Source organism: Equus caballus, chromosome 12 (assembly GCF_041296265.1).
Source record: "Equus caballus isolate H_3958 breed thoroughbred chromosome 12, TB-T2T, whole genome shotgun sequence".
NCBI classification, from domain to species: domain Eukaryota; kingdom Metazoa; phylum Chordata; class Mammalia; order Perissodactyla; family Equidae; genus Equus; species Equus caballus.
This window is the reverse complement of record NC_091695.1, coordinates 38,377,763-38,389,124: the sequence shown is the minus strand read 5'-3', so window position 1 is coordinate 38,389,124 and position 11,362 is coordinate 38,377,763.

The window sequence follows — 11,362 nt, the reverse complement described above, 5'->3', positions numbered from 1 at the left end:
TGGGATAGAGCGGCCCCGGCTTCTGGCCCCTCTGCCGGCCCGCGGCACTCTATGGTTGCCAGGGTCTCGGTGCCGTCTGCGCGTGCGCCGGGGGTGGCGCGGACCGCGCTCGGCCTCCGCTGGGGCTTCAGCTCGCTGAGCCTAAGGGATCACAGTGGCGGCCCACGGAGCAATCGTCTGCGGGACCCCGGCGGCAGGGGCAGCTCTCTGGCTCCCCCACCCGCAGGTTACAGTGCGTTGGCAGACGTGGCCGTTTGTGGCAATGTGACCACAGGATTGGCAAATAGCCCCAGGATTCTCTTTTCTAACAACAGTCTGAAAATGAGAAATGGTGTGCGCGACGGTTCTCTGCAAATGTGGGGTGGGGTTTACCATCGGCTTTGTGCGGGCGATTTATTACTAGGTGATTAGAAGCCAGCAAAATAGTCGGAACTAGAGGCACCTTTCTAGGAACACAAATAAGAAAACGCGAGGAGGAAACGTGATCACCACGTGATCCATAATGTGCAGCGGGAGTTGAGAGGACAAAGTACTCCTGGGTGGGAATTGAGAGAAGTTTCCAAGAGAGACGGCCAGTGAACTAGGTTTTGAAGGCCGAATACGATTTGGAGCAGTAAAAGAGTGTTACTGCCCGCAGAGGAGTGAAAAGAAAAAGGATGTGGAATGGACTCAGGCTGACTTGGCTGTTAGCCGGTTGTCAGTCAGGGAAGGGCAAGAAACAGATGGCACACTCAAACCAGGTCATTTGAGTAGAGTGACTAACCTTTAAGGAAAGTGGTGTACTCCTAGTTAGTTGGGGTGGAGGTGGGGCAGTAATTGTTACTTCTAGGCATAAAGGGGAAAGGACAGAAGCAACTTCCCCAACCTGCAGAGAGTAATGTCTATGGAGACGGTCCTCCCACCTGGAGCTGTGACAGTCTGAGAAGCTGGTAGATAAATATCCAACAGTGTTTCCCAATGCTTTCTGATCTCTGCTTGTGCCTCCCATTGGCAGAACTTAACTGCAAGCTGGAGGGCTTTCTTTTCTTTCCTTTTTTTTTTTTTTTTTTGGCTGAGGAAGATTTGCCCTGAGCTAAAATCTGTGCCAGTCTTCTTCTATTTTGTATGTGGGTCACCTCCACAGCATGGCCTCAGATCAGTGATGTAGGTCGGCACCCAGGAGCAGAACCTGGGCTGCTGATGTGGAATGCACCGAACTTAACCATTAGGCCATGGGCCGGCCCTGTGGAGGGCATTCTTTAGCCTCAGTGCAGCAAGTTACAGAGCAAGGCAGGGAAAGGTGGAAAGGGATCTGGACCCAGCACACCTACCTCCATTGCCTGCTAGACAAGAGACATTAGGCAAGTTCCTGCTCTGAGCCTCAGATGCCCATCTCTCAAAGGAAGGTAGGCCAGCTGCTTGTTTTTGTAAATAAAGATTTTTGGAGAACACAGCCACGTCCGCTCACTTACATATTGTATACAGCTGCTCTCATGCTACAATGGCTAAGTTGAGTAAAGTTGGCCCTCTATATCCAACGTTCGGCATTTGTGGACTCAACAAATCTTAAATTGAAAGGCCTAGGATGGCTGCCTCTGTACTGAATGTGTACAGACTTTTTTTCTTGTCACCATTCTCTAAACAATACAGTATAACAACTATTTACAGAGCATTTACATGTATTAGGTATTACAAGTAATCTAGAGAGGATTTAAAGTATACAGAAGGATCGCGTAAGTTATATACAAATACTATGCCATTTTATATAAGGGATTTGAGCATCCGAGGATTTTGGTATCCATGGGGGTCCTGGAACCAATCTCCTGGGGATACTGAGGGATGATTGTGGTTGCAACAGAGACTATATGGCCCACAGCCTTAAATACTTACTATTGGGTCCTTGAAGAAAAACTTTCCTGACCCCTGTCATAGACGACTGCATAAGTGCCAAAAGTAGACAATAAGACTGAATTACTCATAACGTAGCAAACAGCAGGAGCATCAGCATGGAAACCTGGTTCCTTGTACCCAAGTCCTAGGAGTGACACAATGAGCCCAGATGCTGATGCACACTGGGTTATGCCACATCTGAGAAGCCCAGGGCCAAGGGCTCAGCACCTTTTTTAGCAAGCAGCAAATAAGCTAGGCCCCTCCTCTGGGGGAGGGAGCAATTACACTACAGTCACACGGAGGTGGCCTTGACCTACTTAATTGCCTGCGTGCTCAGTATCAGGGGACAGTTAGGCCTTTCAGTTTGGCATGTGCAGCAAGAACATGCAGGGATGCTAGGGCCAAAGGCAGACTGCGTCTCCCAACCTCCAGTGACACTGCTAAACCAGCTATTTCCAATAGGCTTTCATGATTTGGATTTTAATGTACATAATATCACATCATCAGAAAATAAAGACATTTTTACTTCTTCCTTTTCAATCCCTATACCTTCAATTTCTTTTTCTTACCTTATTGCACTGGCTAGGCATTCCAGTATAATGTTGAATAGAAGTGGTGATGATGAGTATCCTTGTCTTTTTCCTAACATCAGGGGGCAGTGTTTAATATGTCACCATTAATATGTTAAACATAGATTTTTTTGCAGATACTCCTTTATCAGAAAGTTCCTTCTTCTCCTAATTTGCTGGAAGGTTTATAATGCATTTTATTGAATACTTTCTCTGCATTGAGATAATCATATGATTTCCCCCCTTTGTTCTGCTAATGTAATGAATTACATTGATTTTCAAAGGTATAACCGAACATGCCTTCCTGGAAAGAAATGTATTTGGTTATGATATTGTGCAGAGAAGAGTCGACGTAGCAGGCCTGAGACTGCTATCCTTAGGAAGTCCTACTTCCAGGGTTGGCCCTTGGCTGGTGTCTGGGAACTTGGATGTCAGAAGGATTTCCACCAACCCAAAGTGGCTTGCTATGCCTAGACTGTTTGTACAAACCATGTGGTTTATGCTGAACACCTGCTTCCTTCTGGGAGTCTGGGATTTTGGTACATGCTGAGCAGAGGATGCCTATGTTGCCTGCGTCCAATAAGAACCTTGGATACTGAGTCTCTAATGAGCTGCATTTCACACATGTTGTCAGAACTTGTTCCTGGAGGAATTAGGTACATCTTGTGTGATTCCACTGGAGAGGGTTCTTGGAAGCTTTCTCCTGGTTTCCTCTAGACTTCACCCCATGCATTTTTTCCTTTTGCTGACTTTGTTTTGATCCTCTCATTGTAATAAATCATAGCCATGAGTAGGACTGAATGCTGAGACCTGTGAGTCCTCCTAGTAAATTATCGAACCTTGGGGTGATCTTGGGGACCCTTGACAGATATAGTACCCTTTTTATATATCACTGAATTTCATTTGCTAATATTTTGCTTAAGTTTTTACATATGTTATGAGAGAGATTGGTCTGTATTTTACTTTCTTGTAAAAGACGTTGTCAAGTTGGGTATCAAGGTTAAGTTGGCTTCATGAAACGAAGTGAGAAGGGTTTCTTCTTTTTCTATTACCTAGAAAAGATTGTGTAAAATGGGTTTATTTATTCTTCAGAAGAATTCACTAACGAAGCCATCTAAACCTGGAATTTTCTTTGTGGGAAATTTTAAAATAACTAAATTTTTTTTTTTTGAACATTTTTTGCATGTAGTCAGATGTATCCTTTTTTTTTTTTTAAGATTTTATTTTTCCTTTTTCTCCCAAAGCCCCCTGGTACATAGCTGTGTATTTTTAATTGTGGGTCCTCCTAGTTGTGGCATGTGGGACGCTGCCTCAGCATGGCCTGATGAGTGGTGCCATGTCTGCACCCAGGATTCGAACCAGCAAAACCCTGGCCTGCTGAAGCAGAGTTGCAAACCTAACCACTTGGCCATGGTGCCGGCCCCTAAGTTTCTTTAATATATATGGGACAACTCAGATTTTCCACTCCTTGAGTAATGTTTGGGTAAATTTGCCCATTTTTTAATAAGTTTTCCAGTGTATTGGTGTGAAGTTTTTCATGACATCCTCATATTTTTTTTTATTAAGATTATGATAGATTACAACCTTGTGAGATTTCAGTTGTACATTATTGTTAGTCATGTTGTGGGTACACCACTTCACCCTTTGTGCCCTCCCCCCATCCCCCCCTTTTCCCTGGTAACCACCGATCAGTTCTCCTTGTCTATATGTTAACTTCCACCCATGAGTGGAGTCATATAGAGTTCGTCTTTCTCTGTCTGGCTTATTTCGCTTAACATAATACCCTCAAGGTCCATCCATGTTGCTGCGAATGGGACACATCCTTATATTTTTTAATGCCTGTAGTATCTGTAGTGATGTCCCCTTTTTGTTCCTGTTTTTTTTATTTTTGAGGAAGATTAGCCCTGGGCTAACATAAGCCGCCAATCCCCCTCTTTTTGCTGAGGAAGACTGGCACTGAGCTAACATCCATGCTCATCTTCCTCCACTTTTTACATGTGGGATGCCTGCCACAGCATGGCTTGCCAAGTGGTGCCATGTCTGCACCTGGGATCTGAACCAGCGAACCTGAGGCCGCCGAAGTGGAATGTGCGCACTTAACCACTGTGCCACCGGGCCGGCCCCAATGTTCCTAATATTTTAAATTTTTTAATCTTGATTATTTTTGATAAGTGTTTATCAATTTTAATAATCTTTCTAAAGAATCGCCTTTTGACTTTATTTTTCTTCACTTTATATTTCTTTTCTACTTTGTAGATTTCTGATCTTAATCATTTCCTTCCTCCTGAAAATACTTCAGGTTTCACTTGGTGTTCTTTTTGAGATGGAAACATGTATCTTACGTTTTCAGCCTTTCTTCTTTGCTAATATTTGTTTTTAAGGCTATCAGTTCTCCTCTACACACTAATTTAGCTGCATCTTTGAATCCTGTGCCCTGCTAAATCAAATTCATTTATTAGTTCTAATGACTTTTTGTAGATTCTTTAGGATTTGTTAATGTTCATAGTTATCATTTTCAAATAAGGACAGTTTTACCTCTTCCTCTCTAATATGTATGCCTTTTATTTCTTTTTCCTTCCCTAGTTGCTCTGGCCGGGCCATCTAGTACAGTTTTGAATAGAAGTAGTGTAAGAGGATATCTGTGACTTTTCTCTGATTTTAGAAACTATTCAGTCTGTTACCATAGAGTATAATGTCAATTGTAGGTATTTCAGAGATGCCCTTTAACAGGTAGAAATTCCCTTCTATTCTTAGTTTGAAGGCAATTTTTATCATGAATGGGTGTTAAATTTTGTCACAACTACAACTATTTAATGATCAAATGCTTTTCCCCCTTTATTCTATTGATTGTATGAATTATGCTCATTGATTTTGTTTCTTCTCCTCAGAGCCCCTCAGTACATAGTTGTATATCCTAGTTGTGAGTACCTCTGGTTGTGCTGTGTGGGACGCGGCCTCAGCATGGCCTGATGAGTGGTGCCATGTCCATGCCCAGGATCTGAACTGGCAAAACCCTGGGCCACTGAAGCGGAGCACACGAACTTAACTACTTGGCCACAGGGCCAGCCCCCGCTCATTGATTTTTAGATGTTAAACCAACCTCACATTCCTGGGATAAATTTCACTTGGTCATGATGTATTATCCTTTTTATATTGCTAATTTTTAAATATTTGTTTAAAGATTTTATTTTTCCTTTTTCTCCCCAAAGCCCCCCAGTACATAGTTGTGTATTTTAGTTGTAGGTCCTTCTAGCTGTGGCATGTGGGACACCACCTCAGCATGGCCTGATGAGCAGTGCCATGTCCGCGCCCAGGATCCGAACCTGCGAAACCCTGGGCTGCCGAAGCGGCCACGGGGCCGGTCCCTATATTGCTAATTTTTAAAGAATTTTTGCTCTTATGTTCATGAGGTATATTGGTCTATAGTCTTCTTTCCGTGTGATATATTTGTCTGTTTTGGTATCAGGGTATCATAAAATGATTTGAGTTGAGAAATGTTTCTCCTCTTCTATTTTCTGAAAGAGTTTGTGTAGGATTGATATTATTTCTTCTTTAAATGTCTGATAAATTCACCAATGAGGTCATCTGTACCTTAAGTTTTCTCTGTGGGAAGACTTTTAATTATAAATTCAATTTCTCTTTTTTCTTGGGCCATTGTTGTGATTTGTGTCGTTTGATGAATTTGTTCACTTCATAACATTTGTCAAATTTATTGACACAAAGTTGTCTGTAAATACCCTTATGATCTTTTGAATATATGTAGGATCTATAGGAACATCCCCTTTTATTCTTAATATTGGTAATTCATGTCTTCTCTTTTTCTTGATCAGTCTAACTAAAGATTTATCAATTAACTTTTCAAAGAATTAACTTTTTGCTTCATATGTTTTTCTGTATTATTTATCCATGTTCTCTTTATTTCTTATCCTTATTTTTCTTTCCACTTACTTTGGGTTTAATTTGCTCTTTTTCAAGTTTAATATGAAAACTTAGACAACTGATTTTAGATATTTTTTCTTTTCTAATAAAAGCTGCATTTTAAAGGCATTTTAGTGTTATTTTCATTATTATTCAGTCCAAAGTACTTCATAAGTTCCCTTCTGATTTCTTCCTTGATCCATGGATTATTTACAAGTGTATTATTTAATTTCCAAATATTTAGTGGTTTCTTAGTGTGGCAGTTATCACTATATTGCCCCTCAGCCCCAGATTCACCCTTCAGTACCAGTTCTGCGATTATGGACTGGACTCTATACATTTCTCCCTTATGGTGAGCACGATGGTAAGCTTTGTCAGCAGAGGGCACTGGAGGAACACTGAGGGAAGAAAAGGGCTTGTCTTCCTGGCTCCAGTGGGCTCTGGTTTGCTTTTCTTTGCTCCTGTGCCATGGTCTCTCATCAGTGCGTGTGCACAGGGACATCGGGTGGTACTCTGTGGCAGCTGCATGCCAAGAGCAGGCACTCCCTCAGCAACCTCGCAGACCTGGGCCAGGTCTAGTGACCACTTTGCTGTGGCCCTCCTGTCAAGGATACAGCATACTCCAGGCTTTGAACCCATGGCAACTCCCTAACTCTGTGCACTTGCCCTCTCGCCTTGTTTACCTATGCCCTGGACAGGTTTTCCCAAAGCCGTCCAGAGAAGGACACTACGTACCCACAGCAGTGCCCCAACTCCCTTCATCTATCTGCTCACCAATCTCAGCTCTCCTCCCCAGAGGGTTGATTCCCATGGTCCTCCACAGGCTGTGGGGACATCATGCATCCCAACTCTTTTGGTGTGCCTGCCCAACAGCCTTGGCTCACCTGTGCCCCAGAGGGTTGTTTCCTGGGATCTTCCCAATGTACATACTGTGTGCGCTGGACCTGGTACCAGCCTGCAGGTGGTGTCCTTAAGCTCCCTGCATACCTGCCCACCAGCCTCAGCTTGCCTGCCTCCTGGAGGGCTGTTTCTTGCTTGGCAACCGTGAACCAACTCTGGCCTGGGCAAACCAGTGAACTTATCCACCACCCAGTGGGCTGCAGTGAGGTCTGAACCCCAGCCTAGGGGGTGGGGGACCCTATCAAGTTTGTCCTTCCTTGGATACCCTCAGCCCTCAGGTACCCTTTTAGAGTTCTCTTTAAATCTTTATAGTTCCTCTCTTACCATAATTTAATGATTCTTTATATTAAACTTGCCATATTTAAATTACTATGTGGTTTCTGTCTCCTGATTGGACCTAGACTGACCCACCTAGCTATCTTATTGTTACTGATGTCTAACTCAATTCCATTATTGTCAAAGAACATACTCTTTATCCTTTTAAATTTATTTAAATTTATTCTTTTAAATTTATTGAGAATTATTTTATAGCCCAGCATATGGTATATACTGGGTCAATGTTCTGTGTACTTGACAAAAATTAGCATTCTACATTCATATGAATTATAAAAAAATAGGAAAAAAGAAAAAATTAAAAATAGTCTTGGGGCTGGCCCGGTGGCACAGCGGTTAATTGCACACATTCTGCTTCTCAGCGGCCCGGGGTTCACTGGTTCGGATCGCGGGTGCGGACATGGCACCACTCGGCAAGCCATGCTGTGGTAGGCATCCCACATATAAAGTAGAGGAAGATGGCCACACATGTTAGCTCAGGGCCAGTCTTCCTCAGCAAAAAGAGGAGGATTGGCAGTAGTTAGCTCAGGGCTAATCTTCCTCAGAAAAAAAAATAGTCTTTATATTTACCCAGATATTATTTCTGATGTGCTCCATTCCTTTGTGAGGCTCTGAGTTTCCATTTGTTACTGCTTCCCTTCAAACCAAAGATCTCCTTCAGTGTTTCTTACAGTGCAGGATTGTTGGCAACTAATTCTCTTAGTTTTCTTTTATCAGAAAATGTATTGATTTCAACTTCATTCTTGAACTATATTTTTGGTGAATATAGAATTCTGAGTTGGTCTTTTTCCTTCAGCATTTTCGAGATGTTGTTACACTCTCTTCTGTCTCTGATTTCTGGTGAGAAGTCAGCAGTTAATCGTTGTTCCTCTGTATGTGGTGTCGTTCTTCTCTTGCTGCTTTCAAGATTTGCTCCTCATCTTCAGCTTTCAATAATTTGACTATGACGTACCTAGGTGTGGCCTTCCAGTGTTTATCAAGGTGGGTTTGCGGAGTATCTTAAATCTGTAGATTTCTGCCTTTGATCAAATTTAGGAAATTTTTGGCTAATATATATTTTTCTGCTCTGTGCCTTCTCTTTGCCTTCTAGGACTCCAATTACAATAGTTAGATATTATCTAACTAGTCTGTGAGACTTTTTTTTTTTAATCTTTTTTTCCCTCTGTTCTCCCCTGCCTGGGTAATTTCTATTGGTCTATCTTCTAGTTCATTGACTTATCCTGTTTTGTCTTTTGCTGTTAAATCCATCCATTTAATTGAAAAATTGTCAGTTGTCGTAATTTTTACTTTTGGGATTTGTTTTTCAAAAATCATTTGTTTCCATGCTGAGATTGCCTTCTTTTTATTCACTGAGAACATATTTTCATTGCTGCTTTAATATCATCCGTTAATTCCAGTATCTGGATCATCTCAGTGTTGGTGTCAGTACTGAACGTTAAATTGTGGAGACTTTGGTTTCTATTATTTGTCTCCAAAGAGTGATGGTTCTTTTATTTTGTCAGGCAATTAACTTTGTTAGATACACACTGCAAACCACACTTACTGGGTGGCCGCTCCAATCTCAGTTTAGATCTTCTGGCTGCCTTGAGTCTGAATTGTGGATGTGTGGCCCAGAGCTTGGGCAGAGATGTGGGCAGACAGAATTTGGGGATTCCTCCCTCTGTGGCTCTTTCCCTTCTGAGATTCCCGCTTTCTCTCCAGTGGCTTCAGTTGCCTTAGCTCAGTACTGTGGCACTGGGATTTTCCACCAGCATATTATACATACCACTTTGCTTGCTACCAAGTTACAAACAGCAAAAATAGGGAACTTCTGGCCTAAGCCTCCATTTTTGAATGTGGACTCCTCATCAAACATTCTGCCTCCCTTCATTCTTTAGTGTCTTCAAGTAGCTGTTTTTGTATTATGTCCAGATTTTACAGTTGTTTGTGGAGTGGTCATCCCAATAGAATCTTACTCAGCCATTATTAGAAGTCCCTAGGTATAGTGTAAATATTTTATCTATTTGCTCCATATTTCCCTCTATTTTTTATCAATCATAGTTTAAACTCCTTGTCTGCTTTCTCCAATATTTAAATCACCTGTTTATATTTTCTACTTTTACCCTGATTTTAAATAATATGGTCCTATCTCTTGACTTGCTAGTAATTTTTATTAGACCCAGAAATTATGTATAAAAAGTTACAGTGTTTGGAGCCGGCCCGGTGGTGCAGCGATTAAGTTTGCATGTTCTGTTTCTCAGAGGCCCGGGGTTCGCCGGTTCAGATCCCGGTTGCAGACATGGCATCGCTTGGCAAAAGCCATGCTGTGGTAGGCATCCCACATATAAAGCAGACGAAGATGGGTGTGGATGTTAGCTCAGGGCCAGTCTTCCTCAGCCAAAAGAGGAGGATTGGCAATAGTTAGCTCAGGGCTAATCTTCATCAAAAAAAAACAAAAAAGTTAGTGTCTCTAGATGTTTTTTCCTTCACTCTTTCCTCTGCTAGGCAGATAGAATGGGGGCTGATCACCTTAATCCACTCAGGGTCTATATAGTTGGAGGCTGCACTGCAATTTTGATAAGCCTACCTGTATCCTCTTGTTCCTAGTAAGGAGCTTTCACTGAAAGCCCTGTGTGTTTACCAGTTTCCTCCCCTGAGTGGGTCCTGAATGCTAGTCATCAGCACCATAAGCCTGCCAAAAATTCTATTCTGCTTTTCAGAAGTTTGAGGCTTAGCTTTTTATAGCTGCCGGCCCTATACAGCTTCAGAACTTGGTAAATATCTTGAGAAAAAAATGTGTTGTATTTTTAAGCCTCTTCCAGTCCCCAACTTTGTCGCTCCAGCATTATAAGACACTGAGCTCAGCTGGCTTCTCTGTTCCCTGGCTGCAACCGTCTGTCTGGGCAATGTTTGGATTCTTAGCCTCTTGCTCAAATTTAGAATCAGCAAATGCCCCCAGGGAAATCCTGCTGTAGATTGTCAGCTCACTTCCCTATGATTCTCCCTACTTTAGAATTTTAGGCCCTCCAATCCTCTCTACTTCAGCAATTCTCTGAGGCCTTTTAAAAAGACAATTTCTTTTTTTTTTTTTTTTTAAAGATTTTGTTTTTCCTTTTTCTCCCCAAAGCCCCCCTGGTACATAGTTGTGTATTTTTAGATGTGGGTCCTTCTACTTGTGGCATGTGGGATGCCGCCTCAGCATGGCTTGATGAGCGGTGGCATGTGCACGCCGAGGATTCGAACCGGTGAAACGCTGGGCCGCTGAAGCGGAGTGCGTGAACTCAAACCACTCGGCCACGGGGCCAGCCCCTAAAAAGACAATTTCTATATTTTATCTGTTTTTTTTAGTTCCTGACTGGAGCATTGATCAGCCAGAAATAACTCTAGCCTACTAAAAGTAAAAGTCTCTAAGCACTTTTAAAGTGTTCGTTTCCTTCCTCTGAACTTTGAAAGCTGACTTTCCCCAAGGAGTCAATTTACACGGTATCATAAAAACATATTCCTACTGCCAAGTGAAAAAAAGAAAGCAAAGTATTTTATGGCACATTCCCCATAATCACAACTGTGTATAAAATATATACACTTACTGTGAGGGATTTGAAATAAATGATTGGGGTAGGATCATGGCAATCTTTTCTATGTAAAAATGTTTCTGAAATGTTACCTTGTTTCTAACAAATATATGAGTAAATGCAGATTGTCAAGGAGGGAAGGGAGAAGGAAGTCAGTGGCTGAGATGCGGCCGTGGGAAGATTAACCGCATACACCTTTTTATAACTTGAATTTTGTACCAC